The following is a 26,878-nucleotide window of genomic DNA, read 5'->3' on the forward strand; positions in this document are numbered from 1 at the left end:
AATTTTAGGCTGAATTAGTGAAGAATAGTTCCAAATCGTGTGTGTGTGTGTGTATGTGTGTGTGTGTGTGTGTGAGAGAGAGAGAGAGAGAGAATGCTCCTGCAATGGACAGATTCCACCTCAAAGATTTAAGATGAACGGAGAAGGATTTGGAGAAGGATAATAAATAAGAACAGGGACAAAAAAATTGTAAATCTTACCAAGAGAGATTGAAAAAATAATAATATGGGAATATAGTATATATCAGTAAAGGGATGACTTTCAGTGCCTGAAAAGATTCACAAAGGAAAGGAGATTGAGGTCTGTTCTCTATTATTCCAGAGTGCAGGATACAAAATAATGGACTTAAAATTACAGCAACATGCATTCCAGTTCAATTGTAGAAAAGACATCCCAACCATAAGAACAATTCAGCTGGTGGGGTGATGGATTCCTTTTGATCAGTGGTGTTCCAATACAGCCATCTTGCAAAGATGCTTTCATCTGGATTCCTGGGAAGTTGAATGTGATGACCTAAATAGCTCCTTCCGATTCTTCGATTCTATGATCCCTCTAGCCATACCCTAGAAATGTTATAGCTGACTCCAATGCTCTGTGGTTTTTCTAGCGGTTCTTAAAAATATCTTCCAGAGAAACCAGACTTCCCTGAACAATCTGAAGGTGTTCTATGAACTGGTCTCAAGATCTAAGAACTATGCGATGGCAGCGTTGGATCCATTTAGTTCCCTTAGGTAGAGAAAGATCCTTCTGATGGGTGAAAAAGAAATCCTGCACTTTCCAGCATACCCTAAACACTATCATACTTGAATTTACCCCTTGATGATGGGTGGATTTGAGATCCGAGGTCGTAAAAAAATTTGTCTTACAAAATTTGAGATTTTGTAGAACAGAACAAAGTTTGAGATTTTGTAGAACAGAACAAAATTTGAGATCTTGTAGAACAGAACAAAGTTTGAGATCTTGTAGAACAGAACAAAGTTCTAGATCTTGTAGAACAGAACAAAGTTCTAGATCTTGTAGAACAGAACAAACTTTGAGATCTTATAGAACAGAACAAAGTTTGAGATTTTGTAGAACAGAACAAAATTTGAGATCTTGTAGAACAGATCAAAGTTTGAGATTTTGTAGAACAGAACAAAGTTTGAGATCTTGTAGAACAGAACAAAGTTCTAGATCTTGTAGAACAGAACAAAGTTCTAGATCTTGTAGAACAGAACAAAATTTGAGATCTTGTAGAACAGATCAAAGTTTGAGATTGTGTAGAACAGAACAAAATTTGAGATTTTGTAGAACAGAACCTGGAGGCTGAATGTACGAAGGCTGGAGAATATACTATTTTAGGTAAATGTAAAGGTTTCCCTGTCAGTCATTTTCAACTGTAGGGCATGGAGATCATCTCAGTTTCTTGGCCGAGGAGCCAGCGTTGTCCAAAGACAATTTCCATGGTCCTGTGGCCAGCATGACTATAACACTAAAGGCTCACAGAACGCTGTAATCTTCCCACTGAAAGTGGTACCTATTAATCTGCTCACATTTGCATGCTTTCAAACTGCTAGGTGGACAGGAGCTGGAGCAAGTAATGGGAGCTCACCCTGTTGCTCAGAGCTAGGATCTCGAACCCAGGCAGTCAGCTCTCCAGGCTCAGTATCTTTGAACCGAATTTAATGAATGCTGGAGAATATGCTATTTTAAATTAGTACAATTCAAGGCTGCTGTCTCACTCACTGGCTGGAGATGAGATACGGATGATAGCAGGGAAACCACATAGGAAATTGAAGTTGTCTTATATAACTGAGCAATGGTTAAATGGAAGCACTAGAATAGAATAGAATAGAATAGAATAGAATAGAATAGAATAGAATAGAATAGAATAGAATAGAATAGAATAGAATAGAATAGAATTTTTTATTGGCCAAGTGTGATTGGACACACAAGGAATTTCTCTTGGTGCATATGCTGTCAGTGTACATAAAAGAAAAGATACGTTCATCAAGGTACAACATTTACAACACAAATGATGGTCACTAGAATGCTTTGCTAAGTTTACAGGACAGGTAGTCCTTGACCTATCACTATAGTTGACCCCGGAATTATGGTCAAACATTGTCACGGTCTTTACGTAGATTAGCATGTGACCGCATCTGATTTTGCAACCTTTTTTTGCGATGGTCATTAAGCGAATGTCACAGTTGTTAAACAAATGCAGTTATTAAGTAAACCCATTATACCCAAAGGGCGGGGTTGTTGTTTTTTTGCCAGAAACTGGAAGTAAACGCCTGTTTCCTTAAAAAAAAAAAGTCAATTGTAGTCGTGCCACTGAAGGGTGCTACAAAGGCGGGCTGATTACCCCCAAATGTATCATGTCACTGCAGGGGTGGGGGGAGACAACTGTTGAAACTTTAAAACTGGATCATAAGTTTTGGGGAGATCCCCAAAGGGGGAGATCCATTATAAGTTTGACTGGTTGCTAAGTGACTGGTGGGTTTCAAAAAATTTTACTACTGGTTCTGTGGGCATGGCATAGCTTGGTGGGTGTGGCAGGGGAAGGATACTGTAAAAGCTCTGTTCCTTCCTCACTCCTGTGGGAAGGTTACTGCAAAATCCCCATTTCCTCCCAATCAGCTAGGACTCGGGAGGCAGGGAATAGATGGGGACGGGGCCAGTCAGAGGTGGAATTAACCGGTTCTCCAAACTACTCAAAATTTCCACTACCGGTCCTTCAGAACTGGTCAGAACCTGCTGAAACCCACCTCTGGACTGGTTGTAAGTCAAAGGCTACCTGTAATGTCTGTTCTACTTCTTCTAATAGTCATCGCCCTGTTGGAGCCTGAGTCCATGGAGGAAGGCGAGCCAGAGCTGGGGCTGATGGAGGTTGAGGGGGCGGCCTCATTGTCTCCAGAGGAATACGGGGAAGAGCAGGACGAGGCAGCCCTGGGGCTCTCAGGGTTGGGATGGCTTGCCAGCAGGGAAGAACAGGGGAAGGACAACCAAGAGAGTGGGGAAGAGAGAGAGTGGAGATGAGAAGTGACGGAGCTCAGATGACAAGCAAGGACTGCCCCCTCCTGATCCCCGAGCATGGAGAGTGGAGAGGAGCAGTGCAGGCCGACGTGATGACTCAGGAAGAGAGCGCCCTGCCCCTCTTTACAAGGCACACCTGGGGACTGAGACTTAAGGAGATGCTGTAGGGAGGGGCACTTGTCGGGAACAAGCACTGAATTCATGGAGCTTTGTGAGCCATTGCCGACGTCTGGATTTCGCTGGACTTCTTGCCTTCTTGCTGCTTTGTTTCTTTGCCTCGCTGGACTTCTTGCCTTGAAGACGTTGTGCTAACAGCGTTTTGTTGGACTACTCACAGCCAGAGGCTGCTAGAGATGTGTGTGAACGTTTTGCTCCATGACTTGCCATAAACGTGGGAGTGTTTGGAGGAAAGTTGGAGCAATAAAGGAGAGTGGGAACTATCAGCTGGCTGTGTTGCTGCTGGGCCTTGCCCCGGGGCCATCACACTGATTCTCTTCGGAAAAGTTTATTCCTGGTTTGCCTCTAAGTCCTTTTCTGATTCATCTTTTCTGTATAGTGAAAACTGATTATCTGTATTGCTTGGAGTTGCTGGAGGATTTATCTAGGAATGTAAACTTCAAGAATCTCTTATTAGTTGGACAGGCCTGATTGATGTTAGCAATTATTTTGATATTTTTTTATTACCGGTTTATAAAGACTACATCCAGTTTTGCTCACCATATTATAAAAAAGATGTTGAGACTTTGGAAAGAGTGCAGAGAAAAGCAACAAAGATGATTAAAAGCCTGGAGATTAAACATATGAAGAACAGTGGCAGAAATTGGTGTATGTCTAATCCAGAGGTCTTCAAATTTGGCAGTTTTAAGACTTGTGGACTTCAACTCCCAGAATTCTTCAGCCAGCATAGCTGGTTGGAGAATTCTGGGAGTTGAAGTCCACATGGTTTAAAGCTGCCAAGTTTGGGGACCCCTGGTCTAATCTAATGAAAAGAAAGACTAGGATTGACATGATAGCAATGTGCCAATATCTAAGGCGCTACCACAAAGAGGAGTGTGGGGGGGTGTCAACCTATTTTCCAAAGCACCAGAAGCAATGGATGGAAACTAAGCAAGGAGAGAACCAACCTAGAAATAATGAACAATTATCTGACAGTGAGAACAATTAATCAGAAATTGTGGATTTGCATCAATGGAGGCTTTTAAAAAAAGACTGGACAGCCATTTTTCTGAAATGGTATAGGCTTTCCTGCTTGAGCAGAGGGTTGGACTAGAAGACCTCCAAGGTCCCTTCCAACTCTGCTATTTTGATTCCCAGTGGAATTTTGGTGCCCTGTTCTATTTTACTTTTCCATGTTTGTAGTCTCGTAAGCGTTCTAAAGGTATGCTGTAAAATCTTTTCCTTTTTCAAAGGATTATATAATTTTTGATGAAATTGGTGTTTTGGATTTTTGATAACTTTTATTGCTCCAATCCATTGCAATATACATTGCACTCCTTTCCATGTAGATATTCATACATTACATTTAAACCAATGGGGGGAAGGAACTTGAACTGGGAATAGCAAGCACTCTTGAAGTTAGGGAGATCACGGTTAAAGGAATAAAGAAGTTGGACAAATCTACAGCATTCATTATTAAATGGAAATTACAACAATCAAACAGATTACTTGAAGCATTTGTAAGAAAACCAGCTTTTGTTTGCCTAAAGAAAGCTTGAAAATACAATTTGGAGCTCAGAAAGTAGTTGACAATAACTAAGCACGGAAGCAAACATAATTTATATGACTTACTAACAAGGGTGTAACTTGCTAAAATAAGAAAAAAGGGAAAGGAAAATAAAATGGAGGGCAAAGATAACCAGCTTCCAATTAGAGAATTTTGAAATCAGGATGATTGTGTGGTTTCTACCCGGTAGAATGGTATGAAAAATGGTTGGAATGAAAAATGGTTAAAGGTAAAGGTTCCCCTCGCACATACGTGCTAGTCATTCCCGACTCTAGGGGGCAGTGCTCATCTCCGTTTCAAATCCGAAGAGGCAGCGCTGTCCGAAGACGTCTCCGGCATTTAGTCATGTGGCTGGCATGACTAAATGCCAAAGGCAGACGGAACTCTGTTACCTTCCCACCAAAGGTGGTCCCTATTTTTCATTGCATTTTTACATGTTTTCGAACTGCTAGGTTGGCAGAAGCTGGGACAAGTAACAGGAGCTCACCCCGTTATGCGGCACTAGGGATTTGAACTGCTGAACTGCCAACCTTTCGATCGACAAGCTCAGCATCTTAGCCACTGAGCCATCGCGTCCCTCTGAAAAATGTTTACTGATTAATATAAATGTGAAAGAGAATGAAGGCAGAATGAAAGAATGAGGAACAGTTGCAGGAATTTGATACGTTTAGCCCAATGAACAAAATCACAAGACTATGTCTGAATTCCTTTGCTAATGTCTTGAATGCAAATTCATTGGAGACATCAATGATGCTAGGAATGGTTAGTGGATCAAGAAGAAGGGGCAAGCAAAGAACTCGCTGACTTGATACCACCAAATCGGATACAAATATGACCATCCAACAATTGAAAGAAACTGTGCTTGAGAAGGTAGCATGGAGACCATTTGCCTACAAAGTTGTCAAGAGTTGGACACAACTTAATGGTTGAAACAACAACAGTCTAAAGAAAAGAAGGACTAGGGGAAACATGATAGCAGTGTTCCAATACCTCAGGGGCTGTCAAAAAGAAGAGGGGTTCAACTTGTTCTCCAAAGCACCTGAAAGCAGGACAAGAAGCAATGGATGGAGACTAATCAAGGAGAGGAGCAACCTAGAACTAAGGAGAAGTTTCCTGACAGTTAGAATGATTAATCAGTGGAAAAACTTGCCTCCAGAAGTTGTGGCTGCTCCATCACTGGAGGTTTTTAAGAAGAAATTGAGCAGCCATTTGTCTGAGATGGTATAGGGTCTCCTGCTTGAGCAGGAAGTTGGACTAGAAGACCTCCAAGGTCCCTTTCAACTCTGTAATTCTGACTCTATATCCCTTCTCTAGTATCTGCCATATAGGAGCCAGATAACCCAATACCTTCTTAGCCTTCTTGACATCCGTGAAGATCTGACCCTTCCCACGGATGCTACAACAGGATGGGAGTTAAATCCAGCATGGATATTGTTGGCATGGGACAGGGGTCTGCAACCTGCGGCTCTGGAGCCGCATGTGGCTCTTTCATCCCTCTGCTGCGGCTCACTGTCGCTCAAAAGATGCGTCACAACCACCAATGTGTGACACCCACCGGCACACAGTTTATCGAGCCTTTTGACCTATCTTTTTTTTTGGAGGGGGGGGAGTTCAAAATGTTTTTGTTGCCTGCAGAAATAAAAAATTGTTTTCTCTGTAGCAGTTCATTGATTACATGAATGCAACACACTATAGTTTTTTTATACATAGCATAAAGGTAAAAAACGATATATGGAGTGTTAGCTTCATTTTAGATGTCAAAAGGGTTTTGTGGCTCCCGGTGTTTTCTCGAATCCAAATGGCTCTTTGAGTGTTTAAGGTTGGCCGATCCCCGGTATGGGATTATAATGGTGCCTTGGTGAGAATGTGATGGTTTTATAATTTTCTAGGATTCTGATTACTATCTGCCATTCTGTTATTTAGAAAGTAAGTTGTTTGTGTGAACATGGAAGGAAAGGCAGGCTATAGGAAGGGAAGAAAACAGTGGTGAAATCCAAATTATTTTACTACCGGTTCTGTGGGTGTGGCTTGGTGGGCGTGGTGTGGTGGTGTGGAAATACTGGAGTGCAAAGAAGAGCAACAAAGATGACCAGGGGAGTGGAGGCTAAAACATATAAAGAATGGTTGCTGGAATTGGGTATGTCTAGTTTAATGAAAAGGGACGCGGTGGCTCAGTGGCTAAGACGTTGAGTTTGTCGATCGAAAGGTTGGCAGTTCAGTGGTTCGAATCCTTAGTGCTGCTGCATAACAGGGTGAGCTCCCGTTACTTGTCCCAGCTTCTGCCAACCTAGCAGTTCGAAAGGATGTAAAAAATGCAAGTAGAAAAATAGGGACCACCTTCGGTGGGAAGGGAAAGCATTCTGTGTGCCTTTGGCATTGAGTCATGCCGGCCACATGACCATGGAGATGTCTTTGGACAGTGCTGGCTCTTCGGCTTTGAAACGGAGATGAGCACCACCTCCTAGAGTCGGAAATGACTCGCACATATGTGCGAAGGGAACCTTTACCTTTACTTTTAGTTAAATGAAAAGAAGGACTGGAGTGACATGATAGCAGTGTTCCAATATTTGAGGGGCTGCCATAAAGAAGAGGGGGTCAAGCTATTTTGCAAAGCACCTGAGGGCAGGACAAGAAGCAACAGATGGAAACTAATCAAGGAGAGAAGCAACCTAGAACTAAGGAGAAATTTCCTGACAGTTAGAACAATTAATCAATAGAACAACTTGCCTCCAGAAGTTGTAAATGCTGCAACACTGGAAGTTTTTAAGAAGAGATTGGACAACCATTTGTCTGAAATGGTATAGGCCATGATGGCGAACCTAGGGCACGTGTGCCCAAAGTGGCAGGCAGACCCATGTCACCACGCATGCCCAGCGTCGCCCGTTCCTCTTACAGGTTTCTGGCTTGCATGTGTGTGTGATGATCAGTTGGCCCTTGTGCATGCGGCAGTGCTGGAAACTGGAAGAGCTGGTCTTCCGTTTTCTGGCATGAGCATGTATGCCAGCCAGCAGATTGTCGCGTGCACATGCGCGGCAGTAACCAGAAGACTTGCTGGCTGGCTCTCATGTGCGTGCCAGAAACCAGAAATACTGTTGTGTCCCACTCCCCCTCTGACGACCGGGTCTGGGAAGTCTGTATCAAGCATGGCCACGAAGCCTCTGCAGCTTTGCCAAATTCCTTTCAGATTTCTCAGGGCAGGCAGGAATCCAAGGTGTGACTTCAGCAAACCAGATGAGACTTTGCTTGACTCAAAGTTGCTTGACTCAAGCTGATCCTTTATATAGGCTGTGGGGTATGGCTCCATGACTCAGCACTTATCCAGGCCTGCCCCTCCCTTCCTTCTGCTGATGTTGCCTCTCAGATCTCCGGAAGCGGGGATCCGTCCACTGTGAATTCCCTTCCTCTGCATCTGCTGCTGGCAATTCTAGCACATGGCTGGCTCCCTGCTCACACGATGTAGGAGTGAGGTTTGTTTGTTCATTCCTGACATTCTGTCCGGGCATGGTGCCAGGGCTGGGGGCTGGAGGCATGCCAGGCCGTTCCTCTTCATTATCAGATTCTGAATCTGATAGCAGGCCCGGCAGGAGGAGGGAGGGGCCCGGCTGAGGAGAGGAGGGAGGACGAGGCACAACAAATACCTTATCTGGTGTGTGCATGCCCCCTGGGCAGCTTCTCTTCCTGGTTGCGGCCCTGACGAGTATGTGCGCATGAAGTGCTCCCTTTTTAGCACTTGGTGCTGCACGTGCCAAAAAGGTTCACCATCACTGGTATAGGGCTTACCCCTTCATAAGTAGGGGGTTGGACTAGAAGACCTCCAAGGTACCTTCCAACTATTCTATTCTATTCTATTCTATTCTATTCTATTCTATTCTATTCTATTCTATTCTATTCTATTCCATCCCATCCCATCCCATCCCATCCCATCCCATCCCATCCCATCTCAGAGCTTAATCTCAATAAGTATTGCAAAAGAATTATTTTAGTTTTTTCCTCCATCCCAGAGAGGGGCAACCTGCAACTCCAAGACTCCTTTTTGTAGGTCCCACTGCTACCTTTGCCCATCATTGTCTCAATATAAACCACCAGCAATATTCTCCCCATCGTCTTTGCATTCTTCCTCTCTTCTCTTCTCACCTCAGATCTTCACACGGCAACAAAGATGTCCCACCGCCATTGGCTGCCATATCCTACCCTTGGTTTTTAAGCGGGTTTACTGAGTAACAGAAGGAAGGAAGATTAAACTATATGTAATTTAGAGACATGCAATCAGTCTAGGTGAACCTTGGGTTTATGTTGGCCCTCCTTCCGGAGTCTGCAGGAGATGGAAATAATCCACTTCCTGTCTTAAAGCAGCTGCGATCAATCTTTTAAGTTCAAATCAAAAACTGCATTATCTTAAATTACGCTTTACTGGAATTAGTCAAAATCAGAAACGCTTTACATTTGAGCTGGTGAATTTATAATTTATAACTATTGTCATTCAAATGTAAAACCCATGGGCTACCCCAAAGTATAGGAAATTTAAGCACAATCACGTGGTTATCTAATCAGAAGTGATGATCACACACAATCCACAAATAATTGTCTGACTTTTCTCTTCGGATTTGTGACGTGTGATGTTACCGAACACCCAAGAAGGGTTGCCTTTTAAAGTATTACGTTGAAAAAAGGAGCAGAAGAAGGGTTTAAGCCAGAAGCTCAAGATGTCCTACAGAACACGCTGAGTTACTTAAGTGATAAACAGGTAGAGATGGTGAACGTCTGGTGCTTACTTCAAGATTAGCACATTTATTATGAGATAACATGGATTGCAGTTCACATTTTCCAAGTAGAGTCCCGCAAAAGAATTTTGTGCAGCTGCTAATCAGCTGCATTTAAGGAGGGTTGATTGGCTAATTGACTGAGGCTTCTCTATGGGCATGTATATGTGGCTTGCTTGCAGATTACGTGAGCTACGAAGGAGGGGAGTACAGATAGAGTGAGTCGTTCAGGGGTATCCAACCTCGGCAACTTTGAGACGTGTAGATTTCAACTCCCAGGATTCCCCAGCCAACAGGGGAGACAATTACAAACTTATCATTAGAGCAAACAGGTTTAATGGATAGGAACAGGGCATCAACGTGAGTGCAGTTACTCTAGGAGGAAACTAGGCTATGTTATAAGTGAAACTTGTTAATAAATTCAGCAAGTCCTAAAGAAAATGATGTCCCCAACGAGTGTTTAGAGCAGAGGTGTCAAAACTCAATTTCATTGAGGGCCACATCAGGGTTGTGTTTGACCTGGGTAGTGGGGGCGGGGACAGTGCCTGGGGTGGGCGTGGCCAGGGTGGGTATGGCCAGCTCGATGTCACTTGTTGAGGCTCTGTTTTCAGCTGTGACAGCCTCCTGCAGCCCTCTGCCAGCAAAAACTGGCATGCGGCCACCCTGAGCTCCATTTTTGCTGGCAGAGAACTGCAGGAAGCTGTCGCAGTCAAAAACGGAGCCTGGGAGGGATGCACACGGCCCTCCTAAACTTTGTTTTAATTGGCAGAGGCACCGCGGACCAGTCGTTCACTGTTTCTAGCGGGGCCTTATGGTCCAGATCTAAGCATCCCCCTGGCTGGATCTGGCCCATGGGCCTTGAGTTTGACACCCCTGGTCTAGAATTATTTTATTTTATTTTTTTTTAATTTATTTATTTACATTTATATCCCGCCCTTCTCCGAAGACTCAGGGCGGCTTACAGTGTATAAGGCAATAGTCTCATTCTATTTGTACATTTACAAAGTCAACTTATTGCCCCCCCAACAATCTGGGTCCTCATTTTACTTACCTTATAAAGGATGGAAGGCTGAGTCAACCTTGGGCCGGGCTTGAACCTGCAGTAATTGCAGGCTGCTGTGTTCTAATAACAGGCTTCTTACCAGCCTGAGCTAACCACGGCCCTTAGAAGATGGAAAGTTGGTAGGACTTTACAGTTCGTTGTCTAGCATCCAATGCATAATTGCCTGCCTGCTGGTCTAAATTGTGTCTTATACTGGGGGCTGGGGAATTCTGGGAGTAAACTTGCTGAGGAGAGAAACAGTTCCTTCATCTTTTTGATGCACAAATAGCCTGCTTCCCATTCAGTTTCTCTTGCTTGACTTGTTCCAAAGCATTTTCCCCCCTGCTTGATTTAATCCAGAGATCTTCAAACTTGGCAGCTTTAAGACTTGTGGGACTTCAACTCCCAGAATAGCTATGCTGGGTGGAGAATTCTGGGAGTTGTAGTCTACAAGTCTTAAAGCTGCCAAGTTTGAAGACCTCTATCTACCCAAAAGAAATTAAAATAGCTTACAGAGACTCTGCTGTGATATATTCAACAGGAAAGATGGCAATTCTTTTATTTTATTTCCAAATTTCTATAGTTTAATCTCTTCCTCCTGTTAAGTTCCATGTGAATCTTGCTTCCTTGGTCATGTGATGTTGTTAGGGACCTGTCAACCTGGGAGTATAGGAGAAGAAGAGACAGAGCCAAGAGAGGGCTCAGCCTGCAGGTTGATTATGCATCATTTCAATTTTGAAAGGGGAAAAATAGGATTAGTTAGTACATTCATTGTGTATACACACCCCCACACCCCCACACACCCCACAAAGCTTTATTTTGCCACTTTGATGCCTTTTTAAGAAGATTCCTTTGCAATTCCTCAGCAATCATTTCTGATGTTACTACTTTGAAATGTGTGATATCATTATTAGCAAATTTGGCACTTCGCGATTCATCTCTAAGACGCTTAAGATTTACATTCATAGAAACGTAGGAAACTGGCTGTCGATGGAGATTCTCAGTCATCCAGGTCATGGCTGTCCCAGAGATGTTTTTTTCAAAAGGCAACTGGACTTTCTGGTTTTTCCTTGAAAACGTTTCACTTCTCATCCAAGAAGCTTCTTTGGTTCAAAGTTACAATGGCAAGTGAAAAAAATGAGTGATGAATGTTTTTCACACTTATGACCACTGATATGTGTGTGTGTGTGTGTGTGTTTAGAAAGGCTGAGTGCCAAAGAATTGAGGCCTTTGAACTCTGGTGCTGGAGAAGACTCCTGCGAGTCCTTTGGACTGCAAGGCGAACAAACAGGTCTGTCCTAGAGGAGATCAGCCCTGACTGCTCTTTAGAAGGCCAGATCCTGAAGATGAAACTCAAATACTTTGGCCACCTAATGAGAAAGAAGGACTCACTGGAGAAGAGCCTAATGCTGAGAAAGATTGAGGGCAAAAGAAGAAGGGGATGACAGAGAACGAGGTGGCTGGATGGAGTCACTGAAGCAATCAGCTTGAGCTGAAATGGACTCCAAAGGATGGTAGAGGACAGGAAGGTCTGGAGGAACGTTGTCCATGGGCTCACGATGGGCAAGCCCAGGTTCGAATCCCAGAAGGGTAATGGCTAACTGATGAGAACTAAATAGCTTGAAATAGAGCTATACTAGTCTCCCTTTATTTCTTTGTCAGTAAATATAAATTTAACACAATATATGTGTTATGTGTGTATTCATACATTTTTCTTTAGTAAACATAAAAACCCCTCAATATCTATATGAACAGCATGTTGTCTGAGTACAGTTAGTTTTGAACAGCAAAGAAAAACGCTAAGCATAATAGTAATCATAATATACGTATCATTGATAATAATCACATAATAATAGTAGCATTGGCTTATCCATACTAAAAAGCTTTCCTTATATGATTAATCATTCTCTTAATCACTTTAGTTTTTAACCTCTCTATCTGTTAGTTGGTAAACCGTTGGTAAAACAAGTCCCATATTAAAAAGTGTTCAGTTTCTTCCTTCTCCTAGCGACTGGTTCGCATTTATGACGGCTGCAATGTCCCAGGGTCATGTGACCTTCTGATAAGCAAAGTCAGTGGTGAAGCCAGATTCACTTAACAACCGTGTGACTAACTTAACAACTGCAGTGATTCGCTTAACAACTGTGGCAAGAAAGGTCGTAAGATTGGACAAAATTCACTTAACAAATGTCTCAACAACAGAAACCTTAGACTCAATTGTGGTCATAACATAATTCCTTTTATGGAATTATGTTTTATTATCCTTTTATTATTACATAATTCCATAAATTATGACATAATTTATGGAATTATGTTATGACCGGAACAAGTCTGTTCTGGTACAGGTACCGGAACAGACTTGTAAGTGGATCACAAGCTTCCTAACAAACAGGAAGCAGCAGGTGAAGCTAAGCAAGATCACATCAAATACCTGTACAATTAGCACAGGGGCCCCCCAAGGCTGTGTGCTCTCCCCACTTCTCTTCTCTCTGTATACCAATGACTGCATCTCCAATGATCCATCTGTTAAGCTACTGAAGTTCGCAGATGACACAACAGTGATTGGTCTCATTCGAGACAATGACAAATCCGCATATAGACGAGAGGTCGAACGACTAGCCTTGTGGTGCAACCAAAACAATCTGGAACTGAACACACTCAAAACCGTAGAAATGGTGGTAGACTTTAGGAAAAACCCTTCCATACTTCCACCTCTCACAATACTTGACAACACAGTATCAACAGTAGAAACCTTCAAATTTCTGGGTTCTATCATATCGCAAGATCTCAAATGGACAGCTAACATCAAAAACATCATTAAAAAGGACAACAAAGAATGTTCTTTCTGCGCCAACTCAGTAAGCTCAAACTGCCCAAGGAGCTGCTGATCCAATTCTACAGAGGAATTATTGAGTCTGTCATTTGCACCTCTATAACTGTCTGGTTCGGTTCTGCAACCCAACAAGAAAAACACAGACTTCAGAGGATAATTAGAACTGCAGAAAAAATAATTGCTACCAACCTGCCTTCCATTGAGGACCTGTATACTGCACGAATCAAGAAGAGGGCCGTGAAAATATTTGCAGATCCCTCGCATCCTGGGCATAAACTGTTTCAACTCCTACCCTCCAAACGACGCTATAGAGCACTGCACACCAGAACAACTAGACACAAGAACAGTTTTTTCCCGAAGGCCATCACTCTGCTAAACAAATAATTCCCTCAACACTGTCAGACTATTTACTGAATCTGCACTACTATTAATCGTTTCATAGTTCCCATCACCAATCTCTTTCCACTTATGACTGTATGACTATAACTTGTTGCTGGCAATCCTTATGATTTATATTGATATATTGACCATCAATTGTGTTGTAAATGTTGTACCTTGATGAACGTATCTTTTCTTTTATGTATACTGAGAGCATATGCACCAAGACAAATTCCTTGTGTGTCCAATCACACTTGGCCAATAAAATTCTATCATTATTCTATGTTATTTTCCATGCTTCCTCTTTGATCATTATTTCTATTGTTCTAATATTATGCTTAATTCTCTCGGTCCCCATTATTATTATTTTTTTTAAAAAATACTTTTATATTACTTATTTTCCAACATATGGGAAACTTAACTCAATCTTTTACAACAGATGAGTGTTTCTCACAGATGACCGGCAATTGTAGTTCTTTAAGAACCTTGGGAAAGATATCATTTGAACCTTGGGGTTTATTTATTTTTAATTTGTCAATTAGGCTTATAACCTCATGTCTTCTTCCCTCTCTTTGCCTGAGTTCCTCTGAATAAATCATGATCTCATAACACCTTTCCTAGTCTGAGATATATATTCAAACTGAGCACCTATTCTTAAAGTTTTGAATAATTTCCAAGCCTTGCGAGAGGGTTGACCTTCCTGACTCTCCTTTTCAGCGTCCCTGTTATCAATTCAAATGAGGTCTTTGTGGTTCCAGCATGCAAAAAATACCAGAGGAAAGCATTTGCATATATCCAGTGCTGGATATAGCTCTTTGTAAACAGAACGGAGCCCACAACTGGTAAATTCTATAAAATAAGAACAGCTGGAATGTACTGAAACTCAAGGGCAGTGAACTCAAGTGTAAAATGACGTATTTATGCTTCTGCTTGATATATGCTGTAGTACCTCCACTCAGTCAAAGAGGAATTTTTGAGGTCTGAGGGAATATACTTGAAATTAGTGTGATTAAACTCCTAAGCAATCACACTGTCCTTTGTTGTAATCGTTTTGTGAATGATTGGCATTCTCTCTCTCTCCATCTTCCACCCTGTCTCCTTTTATGACTGTATCCTCTATCTATCTGTCTGTCTGTCTGTCTGTCTGTCTGTCCATCCATCCGTCCGTCCATCCATCCATCCATCCATCCATCATCAATCCATCCATCCATCCATCCATCCATCCATCCATCCATCCATCCATCCATCCATCCATCCATCCATCCATCTATCTATCTATCTATCTATCTATCTATCTATCTATCTATCTATCTATCTATCCATCCATCCATCCATCCATCCATCCATCCATCCATCCATCCATCCATCCATCCATCCATCCATCCATCCATCCATCCATCCATCTATCTATCTATCCATCCATCCATCCATCTTCATTTGTCATCTATCTATCTATCTATCTATCTATCTATCTATCTATCTATCTATCTATCTATCTATCTATCTATCTATCTATCTATCTATCTATCTATCTCTATCATCTATGTATCATTTCTCTCTCTCTCTCTCCCTCTCCCTTCCTCCCCCTCCCCCCTCCTATGAATTTTCAGGGGATGATTATTCATAATCTGATGAACCTCACAGTATGCCAAATGATGTTAGATGAAATACTTCTTAAACAAATACTATTCTGATTTTCGCAATTCAGCAGTCCTATGCTTCTCTGAAACCTGGTTAAATGAATCTCAATTGAAAATAGCAGCCTGAACATTCCAGGATTTCAAATTGAACGATCAGACAGGATTCCAGAAACATCTGGTAAAAGAAAGGAGGAGGCTTATGCCTATATATTAATTCAACCTGGTGTCAAGATTTTAACATAATTTACAAATTCTGTGACAACAATTTAGAGACTCTAATTATCAACTGCAAACCTTACTATTCGCCTCGTGAATTTTCCTCATTTCTTCTAATTGCTGTTTATGTCCCACCACAAGCCTGTGTAAACGAGGCATTACGAACTCTAGCTGACCAAATCATGGAGGCTGAAGCCAAACACCCTGATTCACTGGCCATTGTTTTGGGAGATCTAAACAAGGCAAACTTAAGGAAAGAACTACCAAAATACTTTCAGCATGTCAATTGTCCCACCAGAGGCAAGAATACTCTAGACCACTGCTACACAACACTAAAAGATGCCTATCGGTCTTTACCACGTGCAGCTGTAGGACACTCTGATCATTGCATGATTCACCTTGTACCTGCTTACAGGCAAAGACTTAAAGCCATAAAACCAATAATTAAATCAGTGAAAACCTGGACGGAGGAATCAGAATTAAAGCTACAGGCATGTTTTGACTGCACTGATTGGAATATTTTAAAGATACCTCTGCAGACCTGGATGAACTCACAGATACTGTAAAATGACGTATTTATGCTTCTGCTTGATATATGCTGTAGTACCTCCACTCAGTCAAAGAGGAATTTTTGAGGTCTGAGGGAATATACTTGAAATTAGTGTGATTAAACTCCTAAGCAATCACACTGTCCTTTGTTGTAATCGTTTTGTGAATGATTGGCATTCTCTCTCTCTCCATCTTCCACCCTGTCTCCTTTTATGACTGTATCCTCTATCTATCTATCTATCTATCTATCTATCTATCCATCCATCCATCCATCCATCCATCCATCCATCCATCCATCCATCCATCCATCCATCCATCCATCCATCCATCTATCTATCTATCTATCTATCTATCTATCTATCTATCTATCTATCTATCTATCTATCTATCTATCTATCTATCTATCTATCGGGAAGTAACGAGAAGTAACGTTCGGGAAGTAACGAGGCTGGAGACCAGGGTAGTGACAACAGCTCTTTACTTCTGCACCTAAGATGGCTACCGACGGCTGCCTCGTGAAATGCTCTCTAATTGTTTCTTTATTTCTAATTGTTCTCTGTGACTCACTACGGATTTCCTACTCACGAGACCATCTGCTAAAAATTAAGGAACATTTCTTTAAGGAGCAGCTTTCTTTAATCTCACCCCCGCCTGTCTTTACAAACACGGAGGAGATTCTAACACAGGAGGAGGCAATTCCCACGGAGCCATGGATTACTAAAAAAACCAAACGACGGAAACGAAGGAAACGAGGTAAACGATCTGGGATCTTAATCAAGCTAAGAACTCGCACTAAAACTCCTCTGCCTTCAATTTTCCTAACAAATATACGCTCACTTGCAAATAAGATGGATGAAATACTCCTCTTAAACAAATACTATTCTGATTTTCGCAATTCAGCAGTCCTATGCTTCTCTGAAACCTGGTTAAATGAATCAATTGAAAATAGCAGCCTGAACATTCCAGGATTTCAAATTGAACGATCAGACAGGGTTCCAGAAACATCTGGTAAAAAGAAAGGAGGAGGCTTATGCCTATATATTAATTCAACCTGGTGTCAAGATTTTAACATAATTTACAAATTCTGTGACAACAATTTAGAGACTCTAATTATCAACTGCAAACCTTACTATTCGCCTCGTGAATTTTCCTCATTTCTTCTAATTGCTGTTTATGTCCCACCACAAGCCTGTGTAAACGAACTCTAGCTGACCAAATCATAGAGGCTGAAGCCAAACACCCTGATTCACTGGCCATTGTTTTGGGAGATCTAAACAAGGCAAACTTAAGGAAAGAACTACCAAAATACTTTCAGCATGTCAATTGTCCCACCAGAGGCAAGAATACTCTAGACCACTGCTACACAACACTAAAAGATGCCTATCGGTCTTTACCACGTGCAGCTGTAGGACACTCTGATCATTGCATGATTCACCTTGTACCTGCTTACAGGCAAAGACTTAAAGCCATAAAACCAATAATTAAATCAGTGAAAACCTGGACGGAGGAATCAGAATTAAAGCTACAGGCATGTTTTGACTGCACTGATTGGAATATTTTTAAAGATACCTCTGCAGACCTGGATGAACTCACAGATACTGTAACATCATATGTCAGCTTCTGTGAAGACCTATGTGTACCTACAAGGAACTTGCGAATACACAGTAATAACAAACCTTGGTTTACACCTAAACTTAAGCAGCTACGACATTCCAAAGAGGAAGCCTACAGAAAAGGTGATAAAATGCTGTACAATCAGGCCAGAAATGCACTAACAAGGGAGATAAGAGCAGCAAAAAGAAGCTACTCTGAAAAGCTAAAGAATCAATTTTCAGCAAATGAACCAGCAAACATGTGGAAAACTCTTAAAAATATCACCGGCTATGGCAAACCTCCTTCCCAGGCTGAAGGTAATCAACAACTGGCAGATGACCTGAATGAGTTTTACTGCAGGTTTGAAAGGAAACTACAGCCACCTATCTCCACAACCCCATCTCAGACACACCAACAACAGCCAAGCCTCCTACAACTGACCCCATTTCATTGGGTTCACAACCCCTAGTGATCACAGAAAAGGAAGTGCAGGACCTATTTCACAGACAAAAGCCAGGAAAAGCTCCAGGCCCAGACAAGATAACTCCTTCTTGCTTAAAAGTCTGTGCTGACCAATTGGCCCCCATCTTCACCCATATTTTCAATAAATCACTAGAGATGTGCTATGTTCCTTCTGCTTCAAACGCCTACCATCATCCCAGTGCCAAGAAGCCCACCAACAAGGAACTGAATGACTACAGACCAGTTGCTCTAACATCTGTAGTCATGAAAACCTTTGAAAGGCTAGTGCTTTCCTACCTGAAAACCATCACGAATCCGCTTTTAGACCCCTTGCAATTTGCATACCGAGCAAATAGATCAACAGATGATGCTGTTAATATGGCTCTGCACTACATCCTACAACATCTTGAGTCTCCAAAGACCTATGCAAGGGTCCTTTTTGTAGACTTTAGTTCAGCATTCAATACCATCATTCCAGACATTCTTCTAACTAAGCTAAACCAGCTACAGGTACCGGAACAGACTTGTAAGTGGATCACAAGCTTCCTAACAAACAGGAAGCAGCAGGTGAAGCTAAGCAAGATCACATCAAATACCTGTACAATTAGCACAGGGCCCCCCCAAGGCTGTGTGCTCTCCCCACTTCTCTTCTCTCTGTATACCAATGACTGCATCTCCAATGATCCATCTGTTAAGCTACTGAAGTTCGCAGATGACACAACAGTGATTGGTCTCATTCGAGACAATGACGAATCCGCATATAGACGAGAGGTCGAACGACTAGCCTTGTGGTGCAACCAAAACAATCTGGAACTGAACACACTCAAAACCGTAGAAATGGTGGTAGACTTTAGGAAAACCCTTCCATACTTCCACCTCTCACAATACTTGACAACACAGTATCAACAGTAGAAACCTTCAAATTTCTGGGTTCTATCATATCGCAAGATCTCAAATGGACAGCTAACATCAAAACATCATTAAAAAGGACAACAAAGAATGTTCTTTCTGCGCCAACTCAGTAAGCTCAAATTGCCCAAGGAGCTGCTGATCCAATTCTACAGAGGAAATATTGAGTCTGTCATTTGCACCTCTATAACTGTCTGGTTCGGTTCTGCAACCCAACAAGAAAACACAGACTTCAGAGGATAATTAGAACTGCAGAAAAATAATTGCTACCAACTTGCCTTCCATTGAGGACCTGTATACTGCACGAATCAAGAAGAGGGCCGTGAAAATATTTGCAGATCCCTCGCATCCTGGACATAAACTGTTTCAACTCCTACCCTCAAAACGACGCTATAGGGCACTGCACACCAGAACAACTAGACACAAGAACAGTTTTTTCCTCAAGGCCATCACTCTGCTAAACAAATAATTCCTCAACACTGTCCGACTATTTACTGAATCTGCAGTAATTAATTTAATTTAATTAATTTAATTAATCGTTTCATAGTTCCCATCACCAATCTCTTTCCACTTATGACTGTATGACTATAACTTGTTGCTGGCAATCCTTATGATTTATATTGATATATTGATCATCAATTGTGTTGTAAATGTTGAACCTTGATGAACGATCTTTCTTTTATGTACACTGAGAGCATATGCACCAAGACAAATTCCTTGTGTGTCCAATCACACTTGGCCAATAAAATTCTATTCTATTCTATTCTATTCTATTCTATCTATCTATCCATCCATCCATCCATCCACCCACCACCCACCCACCCACCCACCCACCCATCCATCCATCTACCTACTGTCTCAAGTTTGATCCTGATAGGGTCAAGGTTTACCGACTCAGGTCGGTAAAATGAAGACCTAGATTGTTGGGGGCAATAGTCTGACTCTGTAAACTGCTGGAGGGGGCTGTAAAGTACTGTGAAGCAGTATATAAGTCTAAGTGCTATTGCTAAGTAGGAAGGAAGGAAGGAAGGAAGGAAGGAAGGAAGGAAGGAAGGAAGGAAGGAAGGTGTGGTAGTGCAGTTGAATGCAATATTGTAGGCAAACTCTGCCTACTGTCTCAAGTTTGATCCTGACAGATTCAAGGTTGACTCAGCCTTCTATCTTTCCGAAGTCGGTAAAATGAGGACCCAGATTGTTGGGGGACAATAGGCTGACTCTGTAAACTGCTGGAGGGGACTGCAAAGCACTGTGAAGCAGTATATAAGTCTAAGTGCTATTGCTAAGTAGGAAGGAAGGAAGGAAGGAAGGAAGGAAGGAAGGAAGGAAGGAAGGAAGGAAGGAAGGTGTGGTAGTGCAGTTGAATGCAATATTGTAGGCAAACTCTGTCTACTGTCTCAAGTTTGATCCTGACAGACTCAAGGTTGACTCAGCCTTCCATCTTTCCGAAGTCGGTAAAATGAGGACCCAGATTGTTGGGGGACAATAGGCTGACTCTGTAAACCGCTTAGAGAGGGCTGTAAAGCACAATGGGGTGATATATAAGTTGTTGTTAGTTGCGAAGTCGTGTCCGACCCATCGCGACCCCATGGACAACGTTCCTCCAGGCCTTCCTATCCTCTACCATCCTCTGAAGTCCATTTAAGCTCTTGCCGACTGCTTCAGTGACTCCATCCAGCCACCTCGTTTTCTGTCGTCCCCTTCTTCTTTTGATATATAAGCATATAAGTCTAAGTGCTAGTGCTAGTGCCACTGCTAATGTTTTGCCAACCTCAGTATTTTAAGAGCAATTTAAAAAGCTGATTGAGGCAAAAAAAGAAAAAGGAAAAAAAAAAGAGAAAAGCTTCCCCCTGCCCCAAATAGAATAGAATAGAATAGAATAGAATTTTTATTGGCCAAGTGTGATTGGACACACAAGGAATTTGTCTTGGTGCATATGCTCTCAGTGTACATTAAAAAAAAAGATACGTTCATCAAGGTACAACAAATTTTGCTAAAGGAGTGTAACTGTCTTCAATATGAAACACATTTTTTGGAATTATGCAAAAGTAAGCAAGCTCACCCTTCCCGTTAAAAAGGCTTTAACATATATATGCCTGCATCTGTTATTTCCAGGGAAATCATTTGGATAAAGCCGTATGGTTTCATCATTGTTGTATGGAATATATAGATTAAAATTAATAATTATTTTAAAAAGTAGAGTGTTATATTTCTTGCCCAACCATAATTCTATTCCTGGGGATGGATCACAGAGATTCATTTTTTTTATCATTTTAAGGAGTTCTGCTATCTCTGAGCTTGAAAACTCCTGCTCTACTTCTACGACAATGTGACTGGGATAATCTGGTTGCTATAATCCCCCTGATTTAATGGCTGATTTCTCAGTCCCTGAAATCCAACACTCCTGGTTTTGGCCTCCCTTGGAAGCAAAAAGTTATTCCTTCAGCTTTTTGCTTGCTTTCAGTTCCCCCCTCCCCCTGTCAGCAGAGAGAGCATCTTCCAGTATCCTGACTGGCTATAATGACACGTTTTTGTTTTGGCCTACTTCACACCGGAAGGATGCTAAAGAATGGTGTCACTGTTGTGCCTCGCCCGCCCTCCTCTCTGCAACCGGGCCCCTCCCATCTCCTGCTATCTCAGCCAGAGACTGATAGTGAAGAAGAATGGCCTGGCGTGCCTCCAGCCCCCAGCCCTGGTACCATGCCCGGACAGACTGAGCAAACAAATCTCCCTCCTATAGCATGTGAGCATGAAGCCAGCCACAAGCTAGAATTGCCGGCAGCTGAGCAGGAAGACGAAAGGTGGGCTGATCCCCGCTTCCGGAGAATGGAGAGGCGACGTCAGCAAAAGGAAGGGAGGGGCAGGCCTGGATAAGTGCTGAGTCATGGAGCCACACCCCATGGCCTATATAAAGGGTCTGCTTTTTGGCATTCCTTGAGTGAGGCAAAGTCTCATCTGGTTGCTGAAGTCACACCTTAGAGTCCTGCCTGCCCTGAGAACTCTGACAGGAATTTGGCAAAGCTGCAGAGGCTTCGTGGCCACGGTTGATACAGACTTCCCAGACCCGGCCGTCAGAGGAGGAGTGGGACATGACAGTCACTTTGTTCTTTGCTCTTGGTCTCACTGTAGAACAGAGTGGATTTCGTAGAGTATTTTTGGGTACCTAGTATTGACCAGATGCAGTCCATCTGATTTTATATTACTGTGTGGCCCATGAAGGAAGACCATCTAGCTCTTGGACTCAGTTAGCTTCTAAACTATTATATATTATTGACCACAAGGTTGGACCACTTGAGAACTTCCTTTGCAGAATTGTCGGGGCGGGAACAATGAAAATGCCTTGGTAAGGCCACACTTGGAATATTGCATCCAGTTTTGGTCGCCAAGATGTAAAAAAGATGTTGAGACTCTAGAAAGAGTGCAGAGAAGAGCAACAAAGATGATTAGGGGACTGGAGGCTAAAACATATTGCAGGAACTGGGTATGTCTAGTTTAATGAAAAGAAGGACTAGGGGAGACATGATAGCAGTGTTCCAATATCTCAGGGGTTGCCACAAAGAAGAGGGAGTCAAGTTATTCTCCAAAGGACCTGAGGGTAGAACAAGAAGCAATGGGTGGAAACTGATCAAAGAAAGAAGCAACTTAGAACTAAGGAGAAATTTCCTGACAGTTAGAACAATTAGTAAGTGGAACAACTTGCCTGCAGAAGTTGTGAATGCTCCAACACTGGAAATTTTTAAGAAAATGTTGGATAACCATCTGATTGAGATGGTGTAGGGTTTCCTGCCTGGGCAGGGGGTTGGACTAGAAGGCCTCCAAGGTCCCTTCCAACTCTGTTGTTATGTTATGTTATGTTAAAAATCAGTGTCAGCCCTGCCTGAGTTTGAACCTTTAAGTAAGAACTATCCTTGATTCCATGTAGTGAGAAAGGTATATTTATTTTATTTGCCTGTTCACCGCCCTGAGTCCTTCGGGAGAAGGGCGGTATACAAATTAAAACATCATCATCATCATCATCATCATCATCATCATCATCATCATCATCATCATCATCATCATCATTATTATTATTATTATTATTATTATTATTATTATTATTATTATTATTATATAGTTCACTAAACGTCAAGCAGAATATAGGAAAGCAAAGTCAGATCTGAGATTTCGCAGGCCAATTCCCAAATGTATTCCCCCCACCTTTCCCAAAACTGTCCCTGCCTTTGGTCCCTGGTGTTGTCCAATCATATTCAAACCAGATGTTGTTGGAATGGTCTTCTTTGGTATATGGCTACATTCCTTCCCAGTCAGCTGTCCTTGAAGTCGTGTGTCCAGCTGGTACAGTGAATAGTGGAGGCTTCTCCCCACAGCACCTCCCATTCAGTTCCCTCCCCATGGAGTTCATGGCAGGCTGGCACTGAAGCAACAGTACAATGCAAGTCTGAAGTGGCAGTCTTGACAATCTGTTCTGAATTGATTGATTGATCTGAAATAATTGATCTGAAGTTTAAACAGGAAGGAGTAGGAAGCTGTTCTGATCTAGGCTTCCTTAGACAGTATACAGCACAAACTTAGTCCCGGAAAACCTCTTTAATTCAGACAGCTGTGAATTATTGTCATTCCCGGTTGAAAGGCTTCTCAAATAGTCTTGCAGGGGAGAGTGTTTACAAACACCCACCTTATCTCCCTTGGAATGCTGCCAGAGAATTAATTACCCCACGCAGGGCAAGGCCAAACTTAGCACAGAATCAAACGGAACTTTTCCACAGCTTTTACCGACTAGATCAGGGGTGTCCAAACTACGGCCCGCGGGCCAACTGCGGCCCGCGGGTCAGTTTTTATTGGCCCGCAGCAAATTCTCGGTGGACAGTGGGGTGCGGCCCCCGTCCTGGCCCCCAAGGAAGCCGCCGCCGCCGTTGCAGATGCGGAGTGGTTCGCTGAGGCGACCCCCGCCCACCCGGGGCTGCGGGCCGGCCATTCCGCAACTGGGCTGTAGGGGGCGCCCAGGACGCCCATGGCTCCAGCCCGGCCCACCAGACAGAGGAAGAGGCGGGCGGGCGGCGACGCCCATCGTCCCCACGCGGGGCTGCAGCCCCGGAAGCCAGGCGGGCGAGGCGCCTGCTTCCCAGCCCCGCTGGATCCTCTCCGGCGCTGGCGCCTGCACGCGCCAGGGGGCGCCACTTGTCGCGGATGATGGTCTGCAGCTCCCGGATCTGGTCGCTCATGGGCAGGAGTTTGAGCTGGGCCGCCGCCGATCCCGCCAGTCGTGACGCCGCCGCCGCCGCCGCCGCCGCCGCCGCCGCCGCCGCCGCCGCCGCCGCCGCCGCCGCCGCCGCCGCCGCCGCCGCCGCCGCCGCCGCCGCCGCCGCCGCCGCCGCCGCCGCCGCCGCCGCCGCCGCCGCCGCCGCCGCCGCCGCCGCCGCCGCCGCCGCCGCCGCCGCCGCCGCCGCCGCCGCCGCCGCCGCCGCCGCCGCCGCCGCCGCCGCCGCCGCCGCCGCCGCCGCCGCCGCCGCCGCCGCCGCCGCCGCCGCCGCCGCCGCCGCCGCCCGCCGCCACTGGCGCTCGGAGGAGGGGCCGGTGCCCGCCCACTCGCCCCTAGTTAGCCCTGGCCCCTTTCTGGCCTGGGTGGAGCTGGCACACCTGAGTGGCTGCGAGGAAGCGGTGCGGGCCTCGCCTGGGCCTCCCGGAGTCCCTCCATTGGCTGCTGTGTCTCCTCAGTGGGAAGAGAGTTCGACGACGGCAGAAAATCCCCAGTAAATACATGCTGGTTGCCAAAAGCTTGACTTTTGATGTAACTGGGGATGCTGCGAAGGTCATAAATGCAAAGACTGGTGGTAAGTCACTTTTTTCAGTGCTGTTGTATTGGTCGCTAAATGAGTGGTTGCAAGCCGAGGATTACTGGTAGCCGCTGTCAGTATTTAGGTCTCTATGTATTTAGGTTTCTATGCCCATAGCCACATCCACTCAGTCACATGAGGTTAGCCACGCCCACCAGTCACATGACCACCAAGCCACACCCCAAAATAAGCCATGCCCACAGAACTGGTACAAAAATTTTTAGCCCCCCCCGTGGCCCGGGCCTTTGCTTATTTTTCTGTATTTGGCCCTCACTCAAAAAACTTTGGACACCCCTGGACTAGATGAACTAATCGCTTCCTGCAACAGCTCACGTCCCGTTCGCTTCTCTTTTATGTCTTATGGAAGGGGCCAATCATCTCCAAGCCTTACTCCCAAATCAACCCTGTTTTCTTAATTGTTCCTGTCTCCTGGCAGCTCTGTGCATGCGCACACTGGGAACAGGATCACACTGTTCTTCTGCCTCACTGATGTCAGACTCCGGAGGCAGCAAAGAACTACCAGATGGCCTTGGCCCCCTCTCTGCCTCCAACTCAGAGCCATCGTCCAAGCCTTCCCCAGACTCCAGGACTGGCCCACGTTCCTCCCCAACCTCCTCACTGTCCAAATCTGCTGCCAGCTCTCCTGGCCACTGGCAGGCCACAACAGGAGCAGATGAAAACTTATTTTGTAAAAGAGATGGTCGTACTTATCCAGTTGCTGTTTTATTGGAAACTTTAAATTCCCATATAAAGCTAGAATCCTCTGTTTACTATATTGTCTCAGGTCAATATGACCACATCCTGTGGAGGGGTGGGAGAAATGGAAGCTGCTTCTCCTTCCATTTCTTTTCCCCTTGTTTGCCTAAGTTGGTAGTTTCTCAATTAGGGTGCTGTTTACTGCTTGTGTGCATCGCAAGGGGCGAACTAGTTTATATGAGCTGAGTAGTGGCACTCGGATAGTTGGCTCTTCCGGGCTCCTCCACCAATCTTGCTTCACCTCGACTTGTCTTGCATTGCTTTGCATTCAGCCAGGTCCAGTGCTGCCTTCTGTTCTCCACACACATGAACATATCTAGGTGTTTCCCACCAAAGTGGTACCCATTTATCTATTTGCAATATTGCATGAATTACTGAGTGGGGAGGAGCCAGGGAGCAAGCAGCGGGAGCTCATCCCGTCTCACGGAGCTGGGCTCGAACCGCTGGAGTGCAGATCATTTCTGGCTGGCAGTTCCAGCATCATTAAGTCACCGCAGAATTGCATCCCCTAACAGAGTTGTTTCTAGTTGACTATAAGCTGGGTTAGAAATATTGTCAGAAATCTAATGCACAGACTCCTTTTTCTTAATAGGCAAATGAATAGCCAACCTCCCAAGGAACCAGTTTTAAGTAAGGAAGCTATTCTCTTTTTTAAAAAGAAAAATATGTGCAAATTATTTATTACTGATATTGCCCGTGCCGTTGCTGAGTAGCAACAATTTGGGGAGGGAAGAAACATTTTTTTAAAAAAGCAATGGGTCCTTTAATGGATGGCCAACATGGTTAAGTGGAGTGTGCTTTTCTCTTTTTCTAATGTGGGTTTTTGCTTTGTATGATAACGAGATATAAACCATGTCAGTTTTTTTATGCGTAAGATTAAGAATGCAAAAAAAAATATAGTAAAGGATTATGTGAGAAGATAATCTTTTATAACAGACACACAGAAATTGCCTTTTTCACAGTGGTATGTTGGATCATCAAATACATTGAAATCCTTGAGACATCCCCCTAGAATTCTAGATCTTTGTTCTAGTCAGTCCCTCTGAGTTTTATCTTCCTCATCATTATATATTTATTGTTCTAAACCACCCAGGGTCACCTATGTGAGATGGGCGGTATAGAAATTTAATAAATAAAAAAATATATGGACAATGATTTTTCTCCAATT

Source organism: Ahaetulla prasina, chromosome 6, assembly GCF_028640845.1.
Source record: "Ahaetulla prasina isolate Xishuangbanna chromosome 6, ASM2864084v1, whole genome shotgun sequence".
In the NCBI taxonomy this organism is placed as follows: Eukaryota; Metazoa; Chordata; class Lepidosauria; order Squamata; family Colubridae; genus Ahaetulla; species Ahaetulla prasina.